The 12,341-nt window shown below is 45.6% G+C and overlaps 1 long non-coding RNA gene across 1 annotated transcript in view; it reads left to right on the top strand.

The window, feature by feature from the left end:
• Positions 1 to 6,977: 6,977 nt before the first annotated feature.
• The window catches only part of LOC111813267, an 8,794-nt gene continuing 3,430 nt past the window's right edge, over positions 6,978 to 12,341 (top strand). The window contains exon 1 of the long non-coding RNA XR_002818570.1: positions 6,978 to 7,177. This is a non-coding gene — a long non-coding RNA (uncharacterized LOC111813267). The remainder of the gene's footprint in view (positions 7,178 to 12,341) is intronic.

Below are 12,341 nucleotides of genomic sequence, written 5' to 3'. Positions count from 1 at the left end.
TATATATCCATATAATATTAGGAGTAGGAGTACAGGGTGTACAGGGTCTCACTGCATAGATCGGACTCACAGTGATGCTCCCAAACTCTGGGATTACAGGCGTACACGCCACGACCACGCCCAGTCTCAGTCTCAGTCTCAGCGCCCCCTAGACGGCGCCCGCACGGCAAGCCAGGGGTTCGAACTCTCAGCCTCAGCGTCTGCTAAGCAGGCGCTTTAATCCACTGAGCTCTTTGGCCAGACTTTCATAAAATATCTTTTAAGCAAAGAACACGAAGGAGAGACTGCAGATCTGAGCACAGTCAGCAAGAGGTGGAGAGGGGACTAGAAGCACTCCGGAGGCCTCTGCCTGCCCCTCATCTTGGGGCTCTGCCTTGCACTGGTGCTTTCGCTTGTTTTGCAGCTCCGAGGGAACAGGCTGGTGGGAGCTGGATGGAATCAAGACGGGGCTCTGCAGTTCAGAGAGGAAGTGTGTAGTGGGGATGGCAGCACCCCGACTTCCCACCCTGACATCACAGGACAGAGCCTGAGGAAGGTCTGGGTGGGCCCTGCTGAGCAGAACAGCTGCCTCCTCCAACACCTGCTTCCTCCCTCAGCCTTCTGGTCTGTGGCTGTGCCGTGGGAGGCGAAGCAGAGGCCACCCAGCGCGGGTCGCTGCCGCCTGGAGTGAAATCCACCTTCCAGCCGCTGGCAGGCAGAGACGCTGGGCTGGGCCCTCTGCTGCTCCCCACCTACGGCCTGTCCCCAGGCTCCACGTGGCTCCTAAGCCTCGGTGCCACCAAGAGAGCTGCTGGGTCTGGCTGGGGACACCACTCAGAGGACAAGCACCGAAGCTGTCCTGCCGGTGTGCGTCCCCCGCTGGCCGCCCAGCTGCGCAGACACGTGCGTGATGTGGGGCTGGGCTCTGGCTGCGGCCTCAGCAGCTGCCGGGCTTGTCACTGCCCCATCAGATGTGAGAGTCAGGGCCGTCTCCTTCCTGTCCCCCCAGACTGTCCCCCAGCTCCACACAGGAGGAATCCCCCAGCAAGAGCTGAGCACACAGGAACGAACATCTGGAGGCCTTCGGGAAGGATTTTTTTTGTGTGTGTGTGCTGGCTCAGGCTGCCTTACAGGCGGGCCTGGTAAGGCATGAGGAGCTGGGGATCAATCTGCGGTACCCTGAGCCTGACTGCGTTTGCATAAGCAGGCACTTAAACAACTGAGCTAAGGGGTAAGCCCTTGGAAGGCTTCCTAGTTCAGAGTCGAGGCCCCGCCAGGCGCTCCCCGCTGCTCCTGCCCTCCAACGCTGTGTTTAATTCGTCAAGCGTCTTCCACCTAGGAGTCCATTCGGGCCCCTTCACGCCACCAGCATCCATGCAATAGCCCACGCTACAGGGACGTTCTTTCAAATGGCGCTGAGTAAAAAGTTAGGAGCTTGTTTAGTGAAATTCTTTATCGTTTCTAATTTTTTTATTATTTTTTATTTTTTTAAATAAAAAATGTATAGCATAACCTTAAAAATCTGTTAGGTGCCAAATAAGGGCTATGTAATGTATATACATGGAAAACGCACACGTTGTGGCTTCTTTCTAGGTCCCCTCCGCCCCCAGCTTCACGGACTGGATCAGCAGTGTGAATCTGGGTTAGTCCACTGATGGTTTAACGCAGGTAAACCAGGGTAAGGATGGTGGACATACTCATAAGGGAAAGCCAACCCTGGATGTGGGTAGCACCGACCACTAGCCTGGATGGAATAAAAAATGAGAGACAGAAGACCAGCTGCTTCCTGCCCACCATGCCATGCCACCCTGCCTCGGAGCCAGCAGACTAGGGACTGAAACCTCTACCATCTGTGAGCTGAATAAACCTTTCCTCCTCTAACTTGTGATTTTGTCACAGGATGAAAAACTAATTAAGACAGCACAAAAAATAATATTGACACTTTATAAAACTACACACCAAGGATAAATATGCTGACAGGATCAGCCGTCAGGGAGGACGGTGTTAGTACAGAGAATGAAGATGAAAGGAAGGCAGGAAGGGAAGGGGAGGAGAGGGAAGAATTTAATAATGATGTTAGTGGACCCAGTCTCGAGAAGGATAAGGTACCCTGCACTCTGGACTGGAAGTTCTAGGACAAAAGTTAGAAAGAGGGCTGGGGGTGTGGCTCAGTGGTAAAGTGCTTGTCTGGCAAATGCAAGGCCCTGGGTTCAATCCCCAGCACTGTTTCCCCAACCCCCCAAAAAAATGTAGGAAAGAAAGTAAGTCCTTGTCCTAACCCTTTCATTTCACAGATGTAAAAACTATGACTCAGAAAGACGAGGGTTTTTTTTTGTTTTTTGTTTTTGCTCTGGGGATTTATTGAGCTGACCAGTAGAAACCAGGCATTTAATATCCGCTCTTTCTTGTGTATGAAATTGCTACACAGGTACTTGCAATACTTCAACTCCTCCCTTCTAAGGAGTAATTTACCTAAGTCCGCTTTTAACAAGAGAGGTTGATCAATACTGGCCCAAGTCGTACCCTTTTCTCAGTGACACTCTCCTCCTCTGCTTAAGGACAGTGGCCTTGCAGCTCACCAAGGGATCCAGCTCACCTCCTCTTGAATGACTGGCCTGAGACAAGTGTCTTATGTGATGGCCAACTGCCCTAGACAGATTGCACGTGGACAGAGGGGCTTCCCAGGTTGCCAGACATCCAGAGCTAAAATCAGAGAAATCTGGGCCCATCGGGACACCTTGGAAGGAACAGACCTATGGCCTGTGGGGCAGGCTCAGAAGTGTAGCATGGACAATAGAGGCTCAGTTAGATCAGGCAAGCAAAACACATGGAAGCTGTTGTCTGAAGTAGAAGGATTGTGGTGTGAGAAACAGGCTAGGCATGTTAAGGAGAAGCGGTGCTGCCCTGTATTAGCAAAACTTAGGAGCAGAAATTTGGAGTAAGACGTGGACTTGGATGACCAAGAAGAGAACAAAGGCCCTGTCTTTGTTCAGAGTAGCAGAGAGGTCCCCTGAAGAGGTGACCAAGAACTGTTAAGATAAAGTCCTCCTGCAGTCCTCCTTGCACTGTGGCCTCAGCCTTCCCCCGTGGTCTGTGTGTCTCACTTACACCAGCTGCCCTCACCGGTTTCTTCCCGTATACCAAAATGATGCCAACCAGCATAATTATATTTTAGGAAAATTGGTTTTCAGTAGCTTCTTCCTAAAAACCTCCATGGCCAATTTCTGATCCTCACAGACACTCTTTCCAGATGTTTCCATTTGCTTCCTCCTCTGCTTTCACTGCCAAGGAGAAGGTCAGAGCAGAAGAAGGCTCTTCTCTTCTGGAATAAAGCTAGTTCTCTTGAAACCAATGCTTTTTATTTTCCCAATTAAAAAGAAATGGGCAAAATTCCAGTGAGCTTAGGAATGTTAAGTTGGAAAACCCAAGAATGACCCTCAGTGATTCATTTCCACTTCCCATTTGTTGGAGGCTGTGAAGCTCTTACTTCGCCAAAGCTGGTGCAGCAGAGTGTTCTTTCCAAAGGTAGCTGCAACACTGCCATTCTACATTCTCTTCTGACTTTTGACTCTGCTCTTAGTAAGAGGGGGCATGGGTGTGGGGTACCTCTCCTGCCTTTGAAGCTGGTTGGGGTTTTTTGTGACTGTTTCAGAGTACCAGTGTGCAGCACTGTGTGATCACCGAGTCTAAGTCATAAAATACCCTTCTGATTGTTTCCTAGAACACAAACTTTGGAAGCCTTTGGTTGTCATGTGAGCAGTCTGCCTGCCCTTGGCCACCCTGCTGTGAGGAAGTCCCAGCTGTCACATCTGGAGAAACTCCCTGAAGGGCACCAGTGCTCTCTGATATTCCCCAAAACCTGTTCTTGTCTCCTTACAGTAAATTTGTTCATCTCTGTTCCATGCACTACCTGTTGATTTTGTGTGATGGGCTTGGGCTTTTGTTGGTAGTGGTGATGCTACTTGTTTGTTGGCTTGTTTGCTTTCTGCTTTTTGTTTTGTCATTTATTTTGTTTTGCTTTTAGAGAGGGCTCTTGCTAAGTTGCCTCCTAGGCTGTGACTGAACTTTCATTCAGTCCTTTTGTCTCAACCTCCCAGAGTGCTGGGATTGCAGGTATGCACCACCATATCTGGCTGTGTTGATACTTTTTAGGTTTAAGTCTTGTTTTCTTGTCCATGTATTTCTGTATTTCTCAAAGGAGGCCATATTACACCACAAGCATTGGTAACAAAACCATTAAGTGTTACCTACCGCAACCACCAATAGGACAGGCTACTAGGACATAGCCGTAGAAATGATTGGCCCCCTTAGACTTAAGTTAGCTCCATCTTCAGAGTGAAAATGCCACAGTCTAGGGTCCACATTAAAGTACCTCTCCCAGGTGGTCACAACCACTATGCAGTTGGGTGTGTTAGTAATTTTCCATCACTGTGACAAAATACCTGAGATAATCAGCTTAAAGGGAGTAAAGACTTCTAGCTCATGGTGTCAGTCCAGGGTCACTTGGCCGCATTGCTCTTGAGCCTTTGGCAGGAAAAGACATCACGGTGGAAGTGCATGATGGAGAAGCTGCTCGACTCATGGCAGCCAAAAAGCAAAGAGAAAGACAGGAAGCATCCAGGGTATCAAGGGCTTGTCTCCAAGGACCTAACATCCCAGCCCCAGGCCTCACCTTCTCTATAATCCCATGGAAAAGTTATTGGAATCCTAGCAAGTTAATTCCAATCTACCACTCCCAGGGCAACTCATGGCATAAATGAAGACACAATTATATATCCAAAATGGGGGGAAGCCAAGGGGTCCTAGGTCCAGTTAGGATGATGGTTAACCGGAACAGACGCCCTGACCCAGGGCTGAACCCAGGTTTTATTATGAAGAAAGGAGTGGCTGGAGGACGAGTGACTGTGAGAATGGTAGGAAGTAGGTGAGCGCTGTGAACTGGGCTGTGTAGGAGGCCTAAGATCCCCTCTGTAATATGCAGAGAGAAGGATACGCAGAAGGTGTAATCGGCATTATGCAACTGAGGTAGTATCTGATGTTTTGGGGTCAGTGCTTCAGCTCTAATGTGTAATCTTTTATGCCGTGGGAAGTCACAGCTTTTTATCTCCAGGCTGATCCCAGGTGACAGCACAAAGCACAGTTCTGATCCTGCCCTGCCAGCATGTTTCTGGAGGGGCACTAAGGTAGCCAGGGGGAGAACACTACAATTTGTGTTGCTCAAAGCTAGTGGAAGAGATAAAGAAAAGTCCTAGCCAGCTCTGTCCATATCAATACAAGGAAATAGGACCAGGTTAGCTAAAATGAGGATAATTGCTCTTCTTTCAAGGAGAGTCAACCAGATGGTCTTCCACACCTTCCAACAGTAGCACAGGCCAGCAAACAACCTTCAACTCTTGGCCTTTGGGGACCAACACGCAACACTTGGACAGAAGCCGTTGAGTGCATGGGCCACACTTCCTCAAGGAGGCCCACTGCCCTCGTCCTCACAGCCCAGGTGCATCCCACACCCCGTGGGCCAGGGCCGGAGCCCACCAGCCGTCTCTGTCCTATGTGGGCACTGAGATGATGCCTTGCGTGTAGGAGCCCAATAAATGCTTATGAAATACAACTTGCTCCACCTTCGCTACTCTCTTCCCAACAGAAATGAATCCAACTGAACTGAAAAGTGCTTGTTAGCCATAATGACTGCAGGCCACGTGACCTTTCCCCTGCAATACAAAGAACAGCAACAATCAACTAAAAGGTCTTGAAAAGGGCTGTGAACATAAGAAGGCGGGTGACTCATCCAGAGGGCCCCATGCGTTTCTCCACAGAGGGGTCTGTGACCTCAGCTGTCCACCTCTTGGTGTGCTGTTACATTTCCTTCTGTGTATCATTCTCTGCTGCGCTACTTTTTTCCCACTCTTTTCCTCTCTCCAGACTGCAGCTCCTCCTTCTCTCAGCCAATTCCATCCATTTCTTGGTTCCTTCCTGCCCCACATTCTCTCCACTGCATGCACCATAACCAGAAGTCTGTCTGGATTACCTCCACATACAAGAGGTTTGTGTCTTCTGTTCTTTCTCATGATGTGTGATGACAGTGGGTGGCATTGGGGTCCCATGAGGAGCTCCCACTGGGGAGCTCAAAGCATCCTGTCCCACGGCTTTGCCTTTCTTCTCTCCTCTCCTCACATTCTCAGAGTTTCACTTTACACATGGTTGCCAATCTCAGCCCCTCCTTTCTTGATTTCTTAGTGATTCTGTCATCTCCTTCCTCACCTCTCTACTCAGCCTACTAGAACACTCAGATCTCTAGACCAGAAAACCTGTCTTCCTCAGCCATCTTGACATTGCACCACACTTCTCAGCAAATTCTTTGTGCCTGTTCCTTGATGGCCTTTCTTCCTAGGCAATCTCTAAGCCCTTCCCTTCTGTCTTCCTGGCCCTTGGAATGACTCGCTCTGTTCCTCAAGGCTCACCAAGTGGCTGGAACCTCAGGGTCCTTAACCTCAGGGCATTTGTGTGACACCTCTTGCAGGCTGCCCCACGTGAACTCAGCTCCCTCACCTTCAGTGTCTCCTCATCCTCAACCTCCCTGCTTCTCTCCTTGCCCCAGGAGGCACATACCCTCCTTTTCACTGGCTGCCCTTCCCTACCTGCTTCACAAGACTCTCCTGGACCTCAGATACTGCCCACTTTAGCTCCAAGACACCAGCTGGCCAAGACTTGAGGCAGAGTCTCCATTAGCCATGAACCTAGGTTCTTTGGGGAGACAGATTTGCATGTGTGTGTGGTCTTTGTAAAGCACCTGTGTGAGCTCTGTCTAAAGGGTTGCCTGGGCCCTGTATGACCCTTGTGTTTGCTATGAGACTTTTAGCTTGGCTGGCAAAATTCAGCTAAAAGAGTCTTACACAGGCATAGAGGGTTCAGGAAGTCCAGAGAGAATGACGGGTTAACCATTCACTTTCCCCTGAAGGACAGCAGGAAGTGCCCCAAGCACACAGCCTACTGTTCCTGACCCAACATGGCAAGGTACTCCCTGTCCCGGTGACCAGCAAAGGCGGACAGGCCGCCAACCAGCCAGGATGTTCTATTACAGGAAAACATTACTGCTGTCATTCCCAATGCTGGTTGTCCCTGGAAGCCCCTTCACAAAAGTGTCTGAGAGAATCAGGAAGCCTCTAGCCATGTCTTCAGAAGTGCCATCTTCCAGGAAGGGGTAAGCCTTAACACCTCAACAGTTCCCTCCTCCAGTTCTCATGATTGGTATGGAAGGTTGTGAGAAAATATCTTCTGAAAAATCAGAAGAGGTGAAAGTGTAGTGAAACTCTATCTGCCACTTTCTTCAGCAGTTGTAATATTTGCCAGCTTTATTCACTTCTCTATGTATATTTGTGTCCGGATTCTTGGTGTTATACCATTTTTGTTTTATGAAACCATTTAAAAGTAAGTTCCAATCATCTTGGTATTTCATCCCTTAGAACAACAAGTTAGATGGTTTTATTTAACCCCACTATTATTATACCTAACAAGATTAGCAATAATTCATATTATTTAATAGCCAAGCCATATTTAAAATTGCCTAGTCATTCTAAAAATATCTTTTATAGCTTTGTTTTTGCCAAATCAACATCCAGTTGAAGATCACACATTGCATTTGGCTGCTATTTCTCTTTTGTCTATTTTTAATTAAGTAAGTTTAGGTGGAGTACAATGAATTCATTTTAAATTTATCATTTAATGAGATGTGTTTAATGTATCTGCCCTTATATAACTACTACTTCAATCAAAGTTTGGAATAATTTCACTCATTCTCATCTCAAGCCTCTTACTCCCCAGGCCTCCCCCGAAACCCACCCCGATCAACCACAGATCTGATTTTTACCACCATAGCTTCACCAGCTCAGAAACTCTATAAATATAAGAACACAGCTTCAAACTTTCTGCACCTTGTTTCTTTCACTCAGTATATATGTATTTGTTTCAGTATATATTTTTGAGAGTCATCCATGTTGTTGTACATGTGAGGAGCTTCTTTCTGTTGCTGAGTAGAGAGTCCTTGTATAAACATACCACAGTTTGGGGCAGGGGAGATGGCTCAGTGGAATAAGCGCTTCCCTGGCAAGCGCAAGGACCTGAGTTCAATCCCCGGTTCCGCAAAAAAATAAAATAAAATAAACATACCACAGTTTGCTTTTCTACTCCCACAATGGACACCGGGATTGCTTCCAAGGTTATGTTATTACAGTGAAAAAGCTTTGATGAAAATTCTTGCACAACTCTTTTTGTAAACACATGTTTTCATTTCTCTTGGAAAAATCCCCAAGTAGGTTTTCTGGGTCACAGAGGTATATATTTAACTTTATAAGGAGTGGCCAAAGTGTTTCTACAGTGTTTATAATTTTTCATGTGCCCATAAGCACTATATGAGTTTCAGCTTCCCCATACCCTCACCAATGCTTGATAGGACAGAGCCGTTCCTTCTCGCCCGCTGTGTAGACAGATAGTGTCTCTCTGTGGTTCTAATTTACATGCTTCCCATGACTGGAGATTACATCCATGAGATGCTCTTTCACTTGCCTACTGGTCATCTGTGTTTGTATTCTTTTTATTATTATTATTATTATTATTATTATTATTAATGTGGGGTGTTAGTGCTGAGGATTAAACCCAAGGCCTTGCATATGCTTGGCAAGCACTTTACCAACTGAGTTACGTCACTAGAGTTACATCTATACTCTTTTTGCAGTGTGTCTGTTGGGATATTTTGCCATTTAAAAAGGTAGTCTGTGGGCTGGGGAGACAGTTCATTGCTCTAGCTGAGAGCTGAGAGCTCGGTCTTGGCAAGCACAAGGACCCGAGTTTGATCCCCAGTACCACATGCCGTGTGGTCCTGGAGCCTGAGGTGCACTGTGTTGGCCCCCAAACCAGGCCTGGTGTTGCGCACTTATAATCTCAGCACTGGGGAGTCTGAGACAGAAGGATCAACATGAGTCTGCACTGCGTAGTGAGACCCTGTATCTAATTTTTTTCAAAAGTAGGTTATGTTTTTGTTAGAGGTTTCTAGATGAGTCCTTTGTAAGTTTGTATATTACAGACGACTTCATCTAGTCATTGATTTCAGTCTTTTTCATTTTCTTAATATTGTCCTTTAAGGACAATATTATTTTTATTTACTTATTTTTAATTTTTTTATGTATTTGTTACAGGGTCTCACTATGCAGCTTGGATTTGTAGTAATCCTCCTGTTTTCAGCCTCCTCAGCTCTGGGATTACAGTCGTGCTCCACCACACCCAGACCTGGTCGCTGGCTCAGTGCAACAGAGGATGGGGCTGGTGCGGCATGCAGTATCAGGGATCAAATCCTGGTCCCTGTGCTTGCCTAAGCAGGCACTCAGTCTGCTGAGCCATCTCACTGGCCCTTTTTCTTCTATTTTTATGCTACAAGTTCTGTAGTTTTAGTTTTTGCATTTAGGCCTTTAGCCCATTTAAGGTCATTTTCTGTATGTGGAGAGTTTGTTTTGTTACTTACAGCCACTTTTTCCAGGAACATTTATTGAAAAGACTATTTTTCCAAATGGTTTACAGCTGTATTTTTTAAAATTAAATTACAAAGCAATCAAAGTCAACTGACCAAATACACGTCAGACTCTCTTCCTGAGCCCTCTATTCTACTTGATTAATCTATATGCCTATGCCTATATATGGTGTCTTGCTTACTCTAGGTTACAATACACTTTAAAAAATAAAAAATCACCCTGTAAAAAATCAATTATGGAAGTTGTCCCAATTATTCTTCTTTTCCAAAATTGTTTTGGTTGTTCTGCTCTATTGCATCCATTTGGAACTTGTTTAATTTCTTGAGAAATGTTTTATACTTCAACCATGAATACATAGTCTGTATTATAACAGATCATATATTATATAATAATAAATACATACACACATATGTGTTTATATGTTAAAGGCATTTATGTTGTCTTTCTTTAAAGACTACTGAGTTCCATGTTGAAAGCAGTTAATGTTTTCGTGGACTGACTCATCTTTGGTGGAGTCAGACCTATAATTGCCTTTATTCTTGCCCAGTCAGGTCCTGTTCCTAGGGTGCTGCCTTTCTTGGTGTACTCAATACCCTCGGTGTTTAGCCCTGGTGGACACAATCCAAGTGTCTTCCAGCTCTGGCAGCTCCAGACCTTGTTCTTTTTCTGGCTCCCTGCTGCCTTCTTACCCTCAGCACTGAGCTCTGACTGCCCTTTTGCAGTCATCCCTACACATGTGGAGCTTGTATTCAGCCAAGGATTGAAGGTGTATTAGTCAGCTTTTGATCGCTGTGACCAAAATAGCTGAGAATAGCAATGTAAAGGAGGCAGGGTCTATCTTAGCTCACGGTTTCAGAGGTTCGGTCCATGGGTAACTGGCTCCCCTGCTGTGGGCCTGTGGTGAGAAAACGGTGCAGCTACAAGCATGAAAGAGAAAGGCTGCACATCTCAGAGCAACCAGGTAGCGGAGAGCACAGGGAAAGGCTGGGGACAGATAGAGCCAGAAGAGCACACCTGCATGCTCCACTGCCTTCAACCAGAACCTACCTCCTGCTTCCACCCCTCCTGCTTCCATCACCTCCCGAAAATGCCATCAGGTTCAGATCCCACCCCGTAGGTTAGTTCACTGATCACAGTAAAGCCTGCAGTAATGATCCTCAGTGGGCATTTCATGTTTATACTGTAACACAAAGGAAATCACTCAGCCTACATATTTTTCTCTATGTGGTTTCTTCCCCTCCATGCTCCACCTCGAGCTCCCTAACTCCTACATCACTGTCTTGAGCACAGTGAGACCTCTGCTTTTTATGCAGATTCCCTCTTGCTGTGCTGTGGTGAGAAAATAGCTCTGGTTGTAGAACTCATCTGCTTTGTTTCCTTTCTCTCTGAGCATATAGTCTGTGCAGGTTTTTTTGTTTTTTTGTTGTTTTTTTTTCCGGAACTGGGAATTGAACTCAGGCCTTTGCGCTTGCCAGGGAAGCACTTACTCCACTGAGCCATCTCCCTGGCCCTAGTCTGTGCATCTTAGTGTCTCATGTCTGAACACAATTATTTAATGTGTTTTATATCATTGTTAAAATAAAATTGTGTGGCAAGACTAGCCATTGTGTGGCAATGGCTAGCTGGTACTACTTACATGGATGGAAGTAGAAGAGCTGTCAAGCTCTCTTAACCTAAAAAAACAGGGCTTAGCAAATTCTTTTGTTATGTATCCAAGTAGTAAATAGTTTAGGTTTTCAGGCAATCCTATTCTGTTATAATCTCTCAACTATTACATGATACTACAAATGAGCGTGACTATATTTAAATAAAACTTTATTTACAAAACAGGCAAGCAACCTGAAGTGCAAGATCAGTTCTTGATCAAGAATGATACCCCTACCCTTCTTTCTCCCATGACATTGACTTGGTCAACACTCCAGGCCAGTATTGTGCTTAACCAAACATAAGAGATGGCTGGAAAATACCCACCCTAGAAGTTTAGAGCTCAAAATGCCAGCCCCAGTCAGATATCCTTGACTTATCCACTTTACAGAGTAGCCGCTGAGTAAGAGAATAGTGATAGCAGGTAAGGCAAGGACATATGACTGGGGCTGGCATTTTTGATCTCTAATTTTCAAGGCTAGTTATTTTTCTCCCAGCCTATTTTTTTTTTTCTTCTTCTTCTTTTGATTGTACCAAGGATCAAAATCAGGACCTTAGATGCTTATGCCACTGAGCTATATTCCCAATTCTCAAGATCTGATTTTCATGAAGCCTCTAAACTTAATTAATAATTTGTAGAAAATACTAGAGTAAAGAGTATTTTATGTGATATCTTCAGAAAATAATTCAATGAATTCAGAATTTAGGGCAATCAAGGAGACTCTACCTCTTTTCCTCAAAAGAAGACTTAGAAAATAACCAGCCTTGAGAGTTGGGAATATAGCTCAGTGGCAGGAATTCAAAAGATAAATTTGGATAATGCACTCTACTGATGACACTACAAGGAAGTAGGACCTTGTGTACACTGTTAATGGGAATGGGAAAGAAAGCTTGTGGAGCCAAGTTTGACAGCATCTCACAAAAGTACGTTTATATTTAAATTTGAAAGCAGCAATGACTCTCCCGGAAATTTGCACTGAAGAGACACCTTCACAAAACAAAAGCAAAATGAACATGAGATGATTCATCCTGACATTTTTTGTAATATTAAAAGATTAGAAACAACTTCCAGATGGGGCATGGTGGCGTGCCTGTAATCCTAGCACAGGCGGATCACTATGAGTCTGATCTAGTAGTGAGACCCTGAACACCTTGTAGACCCTTCCCTAAAATAGAAAGAAGGAGGAGGAGGAGGAGGAG

The sequence above is a fragment of the Octodon degus genome, unplaced genomic scaffold, assembly GCF_000260255.1.
Source record: "Octodon degus isolate 3935 unplaced genomic scaffold, OctDeg1.0 scaffold00177, whole genome shotgun sequence".
Classification (NCBI taxonomy): Eukaryota; Metazoa; Chordata; class Mammalia; order Rodentia; family Octodontidae; genus Octodon; species Octodon degus.
The sequence above is the reverse complement of the archived record's forward strand: the minus strand, read 5'-3'. Positions and strand labels throughout refer to the sequence as shown.